Genomic DNA, 13235 nt, shown 5'->3' with positions numbered 1-13235 from the left:
TTTGACAAAAATATAGCATTAACTGTTTAGTAATTGCAGCAATTTTTAGACATAGTCTTTCATTTTGAGAGGCTCAAAAGTAATTGGACAAAAATTGGACAACTTTCATGCGCCTACCTCCTCAAGAGTGTTCTTGACTTGGTTAGATGTTGTGAAGGGTTTTCTTCATCAAGGAAAGAATTCTGCGATCATCCACTTTAATGATCTCCGTGGTCTTCCGGGCCTTTCGGTGTTGCCGAGCTCACCAGTGCAATCCTTCCTTTTAATAATGTACCAAATTGTTGATTTGGCCACTCCTCAAGTTTCTGCCACCTGTCTGATAGGTTTGTTTTCATATTTCAGCCTAATGACGGCTTCCTCCAAAACAGTACCAAATGCAAATTCAACACTTGGAATCAACTCCAGACCTTTTATTGGCCTCATTTGTCATAAAATAACGAGGGAAGAGGCCACTCTTTGCCATGAAACTAATTATCGGTCAATTGTCCATTTACTTTTGAGCCTCTGAAAATAAGGGACTCTGTATAAAAATGGCTGTAATTCCTAAACGGTTAATGCAATATTTTTGTGAAACCCCCTTTGTGGCTTTGTTTCAAATCCATCTTGGTGGTGTACAGAGGCAAAATTACAAATATTGTGTCACTGTCCAAATACTTATGTTCCTAACCGTGTGTCTTTATTCTAGTCAGAAATGATTTTTCTTGTGTGGTGAACTTTGTTATACACATTTCATACAAAGTTTACAGAGTAAAAGTCTTTCTGTTTTGCACTATAAACGGCAGCCAAACTGCTCTCCTAGGACTGACCTCAGGAGGAACAACATCAATTTGGGGATCTTGTCATAAGTTATATGTATAACCCAAAGAAAATCACATATATAGTTCCAAGTCAGTGGCCATTTCAGTTTTCAAGTAGAATTGAGCTTTTTGCCAAGATGATCATTGATCATTTAATAGCTTTGACAAATTAGTGGCTCAGACTATTAATTATTTGAGCAAACAACACAAATATTGATCAGTAATACTGAAATAAATAAATAAACTAATAAATTAGACAAACCTTTACCCAAGGTGCAAAAACCATGACTTCATACATTTTAAATAGATGTGGCTCACAAAATAGGTTTGAATTTCCTTTTTCTTTTTTTTCAATGAAACACTTTCAGGTGTGACAGACCTAAATTGTACTGGCCTATTTTGAAATGTTACTCAAGTAAGTGACACTAAAGGACAGACATTTTGGAAGATTCACGTTGGTAAAGTGTCAGCAAAGTGTTTAGAGGTGACTAATGTGGTCACTAATGTGGTTGAGTGATAGGTGCTGCTTAGAAAGTCATCTGTAAAAACGAAAACATGGGTGAACACTATGTCTTACCACTAGAAGTCCTCCCACTTCCGAATTAATGTGAGAGAAATCTGAAGCTGTGGGTCTCTAAGCCTCAATAAAAAAATTGGTTTGAATGTGCTGACATCAGCTATTTCAAAAAAACTGTTTCAAATACTTGCCAAAATCAAATACGTGAATATACACTCAGTGGCAACTCCAGTAATAAATATATAGTAAAATCAATATCAGTGTCAGTGAAAACTGAACCTTATCATCTTTGTAAAGGCAGAATTTATGGCTGAGCTGTCGTGTTGGATTGCACTACATTTTACGGGTGCACCTTTTAAGGTGGCCACTAAGTGTACATATAGCTGTGCGTTTGAACAAACAGTATACACACAGTTATATTTATATTAATTTAAAAACTTCAGATATTTACCAGTTGTAGAAAAGGTGCGACTTGTGCTCTCAAAAACAACATAACATCAGTAGTAGATCTAGTGTTCTGTGTATGAGTCACGAAAAACAGTAGATGATTAGCTTCCTTGGCTTCATCAGCAATGATCCTGCAAAAGAAGTATATTTCTACTCTACTCTGTGACTAGTCATCACAAAATGTCTCAGTATACCTGCGTCTGCATTTGAGATGCTTTTGTTAACCCAACTTCACTGAGTTTAACTAGTTGCACAATGGGATTGTAGGGAAGAAATGCATAAAATAGGGCTTATTAACAGTGATAACTACTTACATTCGTGATATGGACAAAGTTAACACCCTGATCATTTTTACAACATTTTTTAGTATCAACATGTAAAATTATATGTATTGCATATAATACTTATTGTATATTTAGTAAGTATCCAAAATCCCACAGTACAAAGTTACACTTGTAACAGTAATACCTAGTCAAATATCTAGTCAAATGAAAATCAAAACAAATTCAATTATGACATTTACAATATTTATTTCACAAGGATGTTACATGTCAAACTGTGTCAGATTTCTGAATTATACATGAAAGATTATAATTTTGTTTACAATATTAAGAATTATTACAAGACAGTTATATATAATACTTAATGTGCATAAGTAATGTAGTACTCAGGACATAAAAAGTGTAAATACATCTACAGTAACATGTTGTATTGAATGTAACAAAGCTAAATGCTTTTAATCTTTTAGAATTCATTGTTTTCTCAATCAGTTAGAACTGTCTGTCTCTTTCTTGATTGTCTTGATTTCAGAGCCAAGAGGTGGTGAAAGCTTCTTGTGCATTTGTGTGTGCGAGGAGCTTCCCAAACCCACCAGCACAGAAGAAGCACATGGTGACAACCTCCTCTGTGCAGGTCCGTTCGGGACGCTCCTCATCCTCTCGACTGGTAACTGAAGAGGGTGTTGTCGGGGCAGGAGGGGTCTTCAGACCGTATTTGGTGCCTGGAAGGATAAAGGCTGCTGAGAGTGGTTCAGGACTCTGCTCTAGTGCTGGGACGTCCACTCTCAGCTGCTCCAGGAGTGCTGAAGACACAGAACGAGTCCTGCCCTGTCAAGTAGTCAAACAAGTAATGAATTGTTTTGGACACTGTGATTCAACCTCTGCTTTGTAGGTAGCTATTTTGTTGAATGTGGCCTGTAATAATGGAATTACATTGTAAACAACGCAATAATATTCAAGAAAGTTCCCATAATAAATCTAATCCACATACAGTATGTAATGTTAACTTTAGCTAATCATCACTTTATGTCACTAGTGGTACTTCTGTAGTCTTAGTGAGGGGATTACTCACTTAGCCTAGTGAAAAACAGGCGACCACCGCTTTCCAGTTTGTCCTGTGGTCATCCATCCTTCTCATCTGGTCCGGAGCAAACGTCTTCTCTGTCGTCAGAGAAGCCTGGGAGAGAACAGCTGCCTCTGCTGGATGCAGCAGATGAGGGGAAGTGCTCCGTCCTTCACATCTCCACCTGCCACAAGAAAAAAAAAAACTGTTGGTTGACTCTGTGATACAGCAACATGCCAGACAGCTCTGCTCTGTTGGAAGTGCAATCCAATGAGAGAATAATAAGTTATGGTAGCAACACTAATGAAGTATTAACAAGTAATATACAGACAAGCAGGAAACATTTGTTACTGATGTCATTTAGCATGGACTTACCTTTGTCTGGTAAAGCATCTACACCTTCTAAAGAAAAACTACATAAAAGTATAAAAGAGTGAGTAAGAGAAATAATCTCTGAGCCATTGAATAAGTGAAACAAAAATTTGCAGGACACTTTTGTAAATGTTGTTAGTAATTATTAACTTACCTCTGTATGGGCACCTAGAGCTTAGTTGAAAATCAAGAAACACAGTGTTCACAGGATAAAACAGTTGTTGAATGATTAAATAAATAATGTTACGTAGTAAATTGATAAACAGGTATATTTTATCGAAGGTAGTTTACACAGTGTCTATGTCTCTATATAACAGGCTATAGAGGGTCATTTCCTTTGCAAGTCAGACACTCATACTTACCTTTTCCCCCACATCATGTCAGGAGCAGTGACTCCTATGGTGGAGCATTTCCTACATTACCTGCAGGATTGCTATTTTTTCAATCCTTGGCTCCTCTTCGCACAACATCCCCACTAAACCCCGGGATAGCATACCTGGGCCAGATGGGATACTGCAAATCCTGGCAAGTCTGACCAGGACAAGGTCCTCCTTTTAATACTCCTGCAGGGAGGCACTGAGGTATTTCACGCAGCATTGCTTAGCACTTTCATCTCATAGCAAGAAGGTTTTGGTCTTGCATGTTCTCCTTGGGCCTGTGTGGGTTTCCTTGCAGGGTCCGAGTCCAAAGGTGTCAACAAAACTCACAGGTCAGATTAGGTTGACTGATGACTCTAAATCGCCAGCCCTCCAGATTACAAATGGAACATCTAGCTACCACATATGTACAAATAGGTTTCGAGAGATGATCCAGCCACCAGATACAAGTTGGCCCTGGTGCAAGACGCTACCTAGGGCACTACCAACCTTGCAAGACGCAAAGGCTACTTGGGCATTGTCTCCTGCCTGTGAAGAATCAGAGGCCTGAAGTTGAAGGAGCTGAGTCCCTGTAGTTCTCTTCCCTGCTTCCGTTTGTAAAGGAGCTGAGGCCTGACGTAGAAGGAACTGCATCTTCAGGGTTTTCCTCGTAATTCACCCTCGGCCTCTTGCTACTTACCTGCTCTGTGTAACTCTCTTCCCTGGTCCTCTTTGTGGAGGAGCTGAGGCCTGAAGTTGAGGGGGCACACTCTTCCAGCCTCTCAGAAACTGAGAGTAGACCTCCTTCAGGTTGTTCCACTTGCTGCTCGGGAAGCTTCTCGGGCTGAACGGGTACCTGCGGGTGCCCGACCATCAGCTGCTGAGGAGCAGCAGCAGGACCACAAACGGGAGCAGCATCAGGAATATGAGCGGCCTCAAGGTTTCAAGAGATGATCCAGCCACCAGATACAGGTTTGGCCCTGGTGCAAGACGCTACCTAGGGCACTACCGACCTTGCCAGACGCGAAGGCTACTTGGGGCTCCACCAGCTCCGCCAAATGAAAGGTTTTTACAGTTTTCCCAAACATCCAGCAAACAGCGTTGTCAAAAACTCTAATCAGAGTCGCTGTCATCAGCCCATCTTGGGGTTCCAAAAGGGAAAAGAGGCCATGGTCTCCTGCCTGTGAAGAATCCAAGGCCTGAGGTTGAAGGAGCTGAGTCCCTGTAGTTCTCTTGAGTGCTTCCGTTTGAAAAGGAGCTGAGGCCTGACGTAGAAGGAACTGCGTCTTCAGGGTTTTCCTCGTAATTCACCCTCGGCCTCTTGCTACTTAGCTGCCCCGTGTAGTTCTCTTCCCTGGTCCTCTTTGTGGAGGAGCTGAGGCCTGAAGTTGAGGGGGCACACTCTTCCAGCCTCTCAGAAAATGGGAGTGGACTTCCCTCAGGTCCTTCCACTTGCTGCTCGGGAAGCTTCTGGGGCTGAAGAGGAACCTGCGGGTGCCCGACCATCGGCTGCTGAGGAGCAGCAGCAGGACCACAACCGGGAGCAGCAGCATCACAACAAGCGGGAACAACAAGAAGAGGGCATCCTTCGCCAGTCCTGCCAAAAGCTTTCTGGTGGGAACTGCTGGACGAGAGGGACAGAGGTCTAAAGTCGTCTTCAAGGTACTCTTCAAGGTACTCTTCAGAAAGTCATGGTGCTGTACCCTGAATCATTGCTGAAGTCGCCAGACCAGACCTCACCAATGTCACTCCAAGATATTCTGAAGTCGGTCTCGTCGACTTCCCTATCGTCTTCCTCAAACTCCTCTTCCTCACCAGATGAGATGTTGACTGGGAGATTGTTGTCTTCGTCATCATCCACAACCAAGATTAGTTCAGGGAACCCATCTTCTGCAGGACGTCCAATGATGTCGTCTACACCACCTGAGAGGAAAAGGTTAAAGCAGCTGAAAAACCTGATTTCAAATTGTAGTATTTCTCATATAATTAAATAGTAAGGACTAAATAAGCAGCAAAAATACACTAACTACGACTGTTAAAGAGGTGATCCCATTTTAACATTAATATCAAATATTGTACAGTTCTGCTATTATCACTTTGTAGAGAATGAGAATAATTTTATGCTGCATACATCTGAGACTTCATGATAACCACTGTTTACATAGTCACATGGAAAAACTTTGAACTACCGATGTGTTGAGCTTAGAAGAAACTTTTCACAGACATGGACATTTTTAACTATAAGAATTTAACAGTATATTCACAATCACAATGTAAGAGTTTGAGTCATTGATGGAAAATCAACAACTTTGTGTTTGGAATCTCAGCATGACTGAAAGTATAAGCCTATTTTACTAGCGTATTTACACACCAAATTGATGTACACAAACTTTTTACAGCCCTGAGAAGTTTTTATAACTCATGTTTGTGGGATGTGAGAAAGTAAGAACAATGGGGGCAGCTAAGGAGAATCACCTGCCTGCTCAGTGTTGTCAGAATGTGTTATAATGGCCATATTCAAGGCAACTGGTTCGACAGCACAGTTTTGTGATGACTATCTTGAATGTGGTGACAAACACTAGTGGAAATATTACTTTCATTTAGATCTGAGTATTTCTGGACAGAAAAAGACACTGAAACTCTGACCTCTGTTTTCACATTTCAAGGCAACTTTGAGTTGAATTGTATCTAGCTGATGTCTGTTCAGAGAGCTAATAAATAGCCCATCTGTGGTAATGATTATTTCATATTTACAAGTTAAAAACATTGTATTTTTCTCTGGTGCAAAGATTGTAACAATGGTTTAGTCTGAGTTGAATCTAATGAGATTTCAAATCAGAGCAAATTCTGAAAACACAATTCTTCACAGCCATAAAATAAAATCATGTAATAAAAAAGGAAGGTTACATTTAGAGTTCTTCAGAAGCCTGAGTAGATAATACATTGCAGAACAACAACAACAATTATCGTCTCAATTTAAAAAGTTTTTAATCATAAGGTGCCCGTCAACAACTCATAATTCATAACTGGCAACGAGACTGGAGAGGAGGAGAGGAGAGAAACTCGCTACGCTGCGCGCATGGCACACACACGCGTCCGGTCGAACAACAAATGGCTTACTTCTCCTCCAAAAATAAGTAAATAAACAATGTCACACTAAAGAGCTAAGAGCATTTCAGTGTTATCGAAGTAACAAAATGTCACCTACAAACTCTGTGATGACTGAACACGACAGTGGAGGCTGAAGAAGGTCCAAAAACAGACATCTTCCATTTAATCTCCTTCTCAACAACATTGATATCTTGGTGCATTTTGAGGAATATCTGTTAATTACTTCATTCAATGTGATCGACTGTGAACATGAAATTACTACACAACTCGCTATCAGCTCCGGATATAATAAGTCAAGCTTCAAGAATCAAGCTAGCTCAGGGTCCCAACCACACACAACAACAGGCCCCGCTGCGGTTCCACCTGTACGTCCGGACGTTCTGACGTTAGGGCCTAAACGTTCCATCGTCTCCATGGTGCACAATAAAAAACTTTTTTTGGCATTATATGAAATTTGGCCCAGTCGCCATCTTTTTCCAATAATTTTGATGCAAAATTCGGACAATTTGATGCCCTCAAACCAAAACAACTGTTTTCAAATCACGACACTAACTGTTCATGAATTCTACAACTTTCCCGGGATAATTTAAGAAATTCTGTCCATCAAATAATCATTTCACACTGAATAATCGTCGAAGAAGTGTCTAGTTTCACCAAATCTGTGTTTTCCCAACAGGCCCTAATGACATAATGTGAACTGTTCATCTTTAAATTCATAGTGACATTGATTTACACACTGATAAAGCTTGTAAGGATATTAACGCGATGAATCAACGAATCAGTCAGAAGTAAAATGATTTCAATAATATAGAATAAATAGAAAAGTTGTCTTACCTGCATCGTTGTCCAGCACCTGCTGGGGGGCGACTCCCTCCGGCAGGTGCTCCTCCGGGATCCGTGGTCTACTGGAGGACATGTTCAGACTCCTCGGTTTTCCACAATAGTCCAGTGATCCAAAGGTTTGGTTTTTCAGCAGGATCCGCTTTCCGGTAGTTTGTTTCCAGGAATGAAATTCTCCAAAAGTTTGCTTTCCACAGCTTTGGTTTGCAACAGGTCTATTCGTTTCCAAGTCCAGGTGCAAAAGGGGAGAATCCGAATGATGGGCACCCTTATATACCCACCGTGACGTTTTTTTTTTAGTGACGCACGCACGCGCGTGCGTGTACGTGGAGAAGACGCAGAGAGACATTATTTTTCTGATTTTTTCCAATTTATTTTTCAATTTCCTTCATACTTCTGTGTTTTTTAATACATTATAATAAGGTTGTTATGTGGCAAAGTGAAATCCATTAATTGTCTCTTTTTTTTTTTCTTATTTTCTGGATCATTACTGACTTGTAAACGTTATACAAGGTGTTTCCGTTATACTTACGCCATTACAACAAAGCTGGATTTGAAACTGACACCAAGTTTGAGAGAGAGCGTTCGGGGAGAGTTAAGCAGACCAACAGATTGTATTAACTGTCCATTTTTTGTGTCTCCATGTTCATATGTAGTTATGATTTTCCATTTCTTCCATAGACTGTCTCCCTCAGCACCTAATATGTCCATAATGATAAAACCCACACATTTGAGAGCACTTCCGCCGTTCTCGTGCGGTTTACTGTGGTGCACATGCACCTACATCTTCTTGTGTGTTTTTGTTCTCAATCACGTTGTGTTTTTACAGTGTCCATGTAGTGCAGAGTTGTGCAAAACCATCCTCTCCAGTGTTATCAGTTTTGTTGCTGAGCTCACTGGATCCATAGTAACTCTCGCACCATCAAAATAAAGTTTTTAAAAGCTCTTTATTGTTGTATTTGTCCCAAACACTGACACAACGAGACACATTTACCTGCAGCAGCTGACCGACTGTTAACAGGTCAGTGATGACGCTGTCCTTGCCGGACTACCTCCGACTTCTCCCAGACCTTTAGGAATGGTCCTAAATTCTGACTGATGAGTCAGAACAGTTTTTGTAAAAAAAGAGAAAGAGAAAGTCTTATAAACTTCCCTTACTGTTATGTTGACTACAACAACTTGTGCTCTACTGTATATCCTATGATATATGCTATTTGGAATACTGTTCACATAAATCTTGAATGAGTTCACAGAGGATATAGTTATCATTTTAACTGAAACTCACCTGGAGAGCCTATAAAATGTTTGTATGTTCGTGAAACACATTTAAATTGTTTCTACATTTCCCAGACAGACAACCTAGTTGTCAAAATAAAAGGGAAACATTTCAACAAAGGTTTACTGCTGTGGCCATGTCATTGGCTTTCAAACTGACCAACACACAGCGCAGCTAATACGATAACTATTGAACTTTTTAAGAATGATAAAGATGTGGCTAATACAAATGTGTATTCATGCGAAATCCATCAATTTATGAACTTTTTTATGTCGTACAGATAATGAGGGAACTGGGCCAGACCTTGGATCCTTCATCAGAGATACAAGGCCGTGATTTCTATGGGTTAATTACCAATCGGGCCTTCAAGACACGGGCCTGGGGGCCTAAAAGGTCATGGGGCCTCTGAGCCCGAGCCTCTGTGTGAGGTCATTGTTAATATTTATTGTTGGAGAGAGAAAGTACACAGTCAAGAGTGCTCTTGAAAAACAGGCCGTCTCATCATCCATCCACTGCAGATCTCACACTCATCTAAGAAATAAATAGTTTAGGCTTCAGGTTTTGTTGTAAGTGCTTCAAACCTGATCATCAGGTTCTGTATTAGGCCTTAGATCCAAAGTGTGGGCCTCATTGAAACACTGAGCTAATGTTTCCAGGATTAAAAGGTGTTTTTGTGGGTGGTGTAAGCTAAGAATATGCATTTACAGATTTCAGCAGGTCTGTACGTCTGCCTTAAATATTTCAACTTATCAGAGAGTTAGCAAATTTCCAGTCAGGAGAGTTACACTTTCACTGGAGGTAACCTTTAACAATTCCTAAAACTGAAAAAGTGCTGTATGGAGTGGATAGTCTGGGTGGCATTTAAGGTCACATGCACCATATAATCAGCTCAGAGATCTTACAAAATGTTGATAGGAAATGTTACGGTGTAGCATTTCTGTCGCTATTGGTTCTTATGTTACTGATCCACTGTTTCTAAGAAGACAATATTATTGATCTAGGAGATCTTAAATCCTAAAGTACAGTCAGACACAAAGTGAGAGTTTTTGGTAACTTTTATTTTACTAAAAAAAGGGGGAGAAGTTCACATTGACATTTAGCCTCAATATTACAGTATATTGAAATTCTTCTCAAAAGGAGTAAAATACAACCTTTTTTATTTTTATTTGATTTTAATCTTATATTAAAAATATCCAATAGTACTCATCTAGCAGTGCTTACAGTATCTTAAGATATGACGCAGGCTTGATAGCAGAAAGATTGGCTTTGTATAGAGCAGAGATGGGCCTTGGCCAGTCTTAGTGAGGGCAGAGACAACTAACCTTTGTGTTACCCAGCCTGCTTTGATTGACAAGCTGATCATGCAATGAGGGCAACTACACAAATCATCCTATAGATTATAGGATTATTATCCTATAGGCTTGCAATGCAACAACGAGGAAAAAGCTAAATGTTCCATTCATTGTGGGTTTTTTTTCCCCAACAACCCTCATGTCTCAGAGTGGCCTTTCTCCTCTACAAAGTGATCAGAAATTGATTGGCCGACTTTCTGGTGTTTTTTTCTGTACAGCTTACCAACCATGTACGTGGTGGATGAGAAACTCAGACTAAAAAGAACGTCACTACCTGAATAAACTTCAAAAAACAGACTCCTCAGAGCTCCTCTCTAGTTGCGAAGAACTGTACAGGCACACATATTATATATATTTAAAATAAATAGGGCTAATTTGGCCAAGACTCACTGGGGAGGGCAGTTCTCTCTCGTTTGTCAGTACAGAGAGACACATGCCAGCCATTTATCAGGATGGCTTCCCAGCTACTTCTACACCTCACAAGTTCTCATAGTCCCTTAAACACACACACACACACACACACACTTATTCAAGTACATCCACATTGTCACTCATACACCCAGCCTCCTCCACCACGTGCACAAAGCCAGAAAGACAGGAAAAGGAAACAAAAACAGCTGTTGAACAGAATAATCATACATGTAAATGCCATTTTTCTGGAATGCCTCTGATCAGGACAAAATGCTGGAGGTTGAGTCGACTGGTTTCTGAAATCATAAAACCAGTTTCTGGAAAGGGCTCACTTGATGACACCACCATGCACACTTGGGCATGATCCCGGACCACTAATCCAGGCTGTGGCCCCTGGACCTCTCAACCTTTCCCATGGTGGTCCCAGAACTTTCACTAGAGTCTAGTAAAGAAAAACAGCATCATCATGTAAATATGACACTATTCATCACTCAACTGTGCAATGAGATTTGGATAATAAAATACGAATTAATTATTTCGAGTTATTCCACAGGAGAACTAAATTGGCCAAAATGTCTGGCTGGAGCTCTAAACAAAGGAATCAATGAGTAAAGAAGATTTCATAATGTCACTTTGTGGACAGGGATTGAAATTCGGAAGTATCTGAATTACATTTACAGGCACTGCTACAAGAGTGGGTCACATTAGATGTGATGGTAGTTTTTAAAGTAACATGAGATCCCTGACACAGCTCCAAAAGTACCAAATGCGTAATTGGTGGACAAACTACAGGAGCATTAGTGTAACGAAAAACAAACGAAACAGCTGAAATACTTAATAAGTCAATGGGAGCAATGTGGAAAATCATGACAACAAATGGCCAACACATCTTTAAATGGAACAGTATTTCCAACTTGATACAAGGTTGATAAATGAAACTCATATGGACCAGCTGTGCGGGGGTGTTTGCAGTTGTGTTTACTCACTCATCTTTCATAAATAATAATAATTTCTATTTGCTTTTGTCGTGAAAGTGCAGGGGGATAATCTAACAAGGCTTCATGCATTCTCTGTAATTACATTACATTACAACTATGTTTGAGGGACCTCATGGTAGTTCTGTTCTGCTTTTTTAACTTGCCTCATATGGTCTTATAGCTCCCTCTGGTGTAGGACTGTTTGCTGTTTTTGACTTTCCCACATGATGATTGCACAAAGCTAGATAGCTTAAGAAAAACAAGAAAACAAGACAACAACTCTTCATCCAAATGATTACAGTTCATATATAGCAGCATGCCAAATCAAACCCTCACTGTTTCCTGGCCTTTTTCTTCTCTTACATTTAATTTGGTCTCTAGAAACCTCACACACACAAATGCACGACAATTATCATTTCTTTTTTTTGTCTGTTTTTCATGTTTGCAGCACCGAGGCAAATCTGACTGGAAGAACGCGGTGTACGGTGGTTGTGTAACTGGAGGAGCGATCGGATTTCGTGGTATGTGACCTGGTACATTTCCTCGGATGTTTTAAATTAAAAGTACTTTATTTCTGATGTATTCTTTTTGTCTTGCAGCTGGTCTGAAGGCTGGGGTCCTGGGATGAGGAGGCTTTGCTGCATTCTCTGCTGCCATTGAATATTATTTGCGGTGAACCACTAAAGAGTGGCTCTGTGGACAAGAACTTAATCCATGCACATCTGGGTGAGCCTGTAAAGACTCAAGCAGTGAGAACCCTAACTTTGTGAATATTTGCCTGCACATGGACGATTGCTGCAAAAGCAGAACGGATGTATTTGGTGAAAGCGACAGGTGCCTGTTTGTGCACAGTGATGCCACAGTGAACTAAAAAAGACCTGTCTGAATGTTCCTCTCATGTCTCATCACTTTTATCTTGTGGACAGTTTGAGCAAAGCAAACCAACTTCATATGGAGAATAGAGAGACTTAGCAGAGTGGGTCCCCTTCTGTGTCAGAGGTATGATGATGAAATGAAAATGTTGAACACAAATCACTTTCACACTGAGTCACGACCGCCTCAAATCAGACTCAGATAAACACTGTTCTTGTTGCAGAACATTGGTGTGATGTGTCAGTAACCAATCCATATCAGCTGTCATTAAAGCTGTTATTTGTTAACTTTGGCATTCAGCACTTTTTCTTGTCCATGACCACCAAAATTGTTAACTGCTATTTAATTACAGTATTGATTCTAGTTTGAATCTGTGTAATGTGTGTCAATACAGTTCGGAACATAAGTATTTGGACAGTGACACAATTTTCGTAATTTTGCCTCTGTACACCACGGCAGCTTTAATTCAAGGGGTTTGACAAAAATATAGCATTAACTGTTTAGGAATTGCAGCAATTTTTTAGACATAGTCTTTCATTTTGAGAGGCTCAAAAGTAATTGGACA

General features: G+C 40.2%; 1 long non-coding RNA gene across 1 annotated transcript; it reads left to right on the top strand.

Moving 5' to 3' along the window:
- Positions 1-12247: 12247 nt before the first annotated feature.
- Positions 12248-12957, top strand: LOC120802137. Its single transcript, XR_005709198.1, has 2 exons — positions 12248-12318; positions 12397-12957. It is a non-coding gene; the product is annotated as an uncharacterized LOC120802137 (long non-coding RNA).
- Positions 12958-13235: the final 278 nt, after the last annotated feature.

Source organism: Xiphias gladius, chromosome 17, assembly GCF_016859285.1.
Source record: "Xiphias gladius isolate SHS-SW01 ecotype Sanya breed wild chromosome 17, ASM1685928v1, whole genome shotgun sequence".
NCBI classification, from domain to species: domain Eukaryota; kingdom Metazoa; phylum Chordata; class Actinopteri; order Istiophoriformes; family Xiphiidae; genus Xiphias; species Xiphias gladius.
This window is presented reverse-complemented; position numbering and strand designations above follow the sequence as displayed.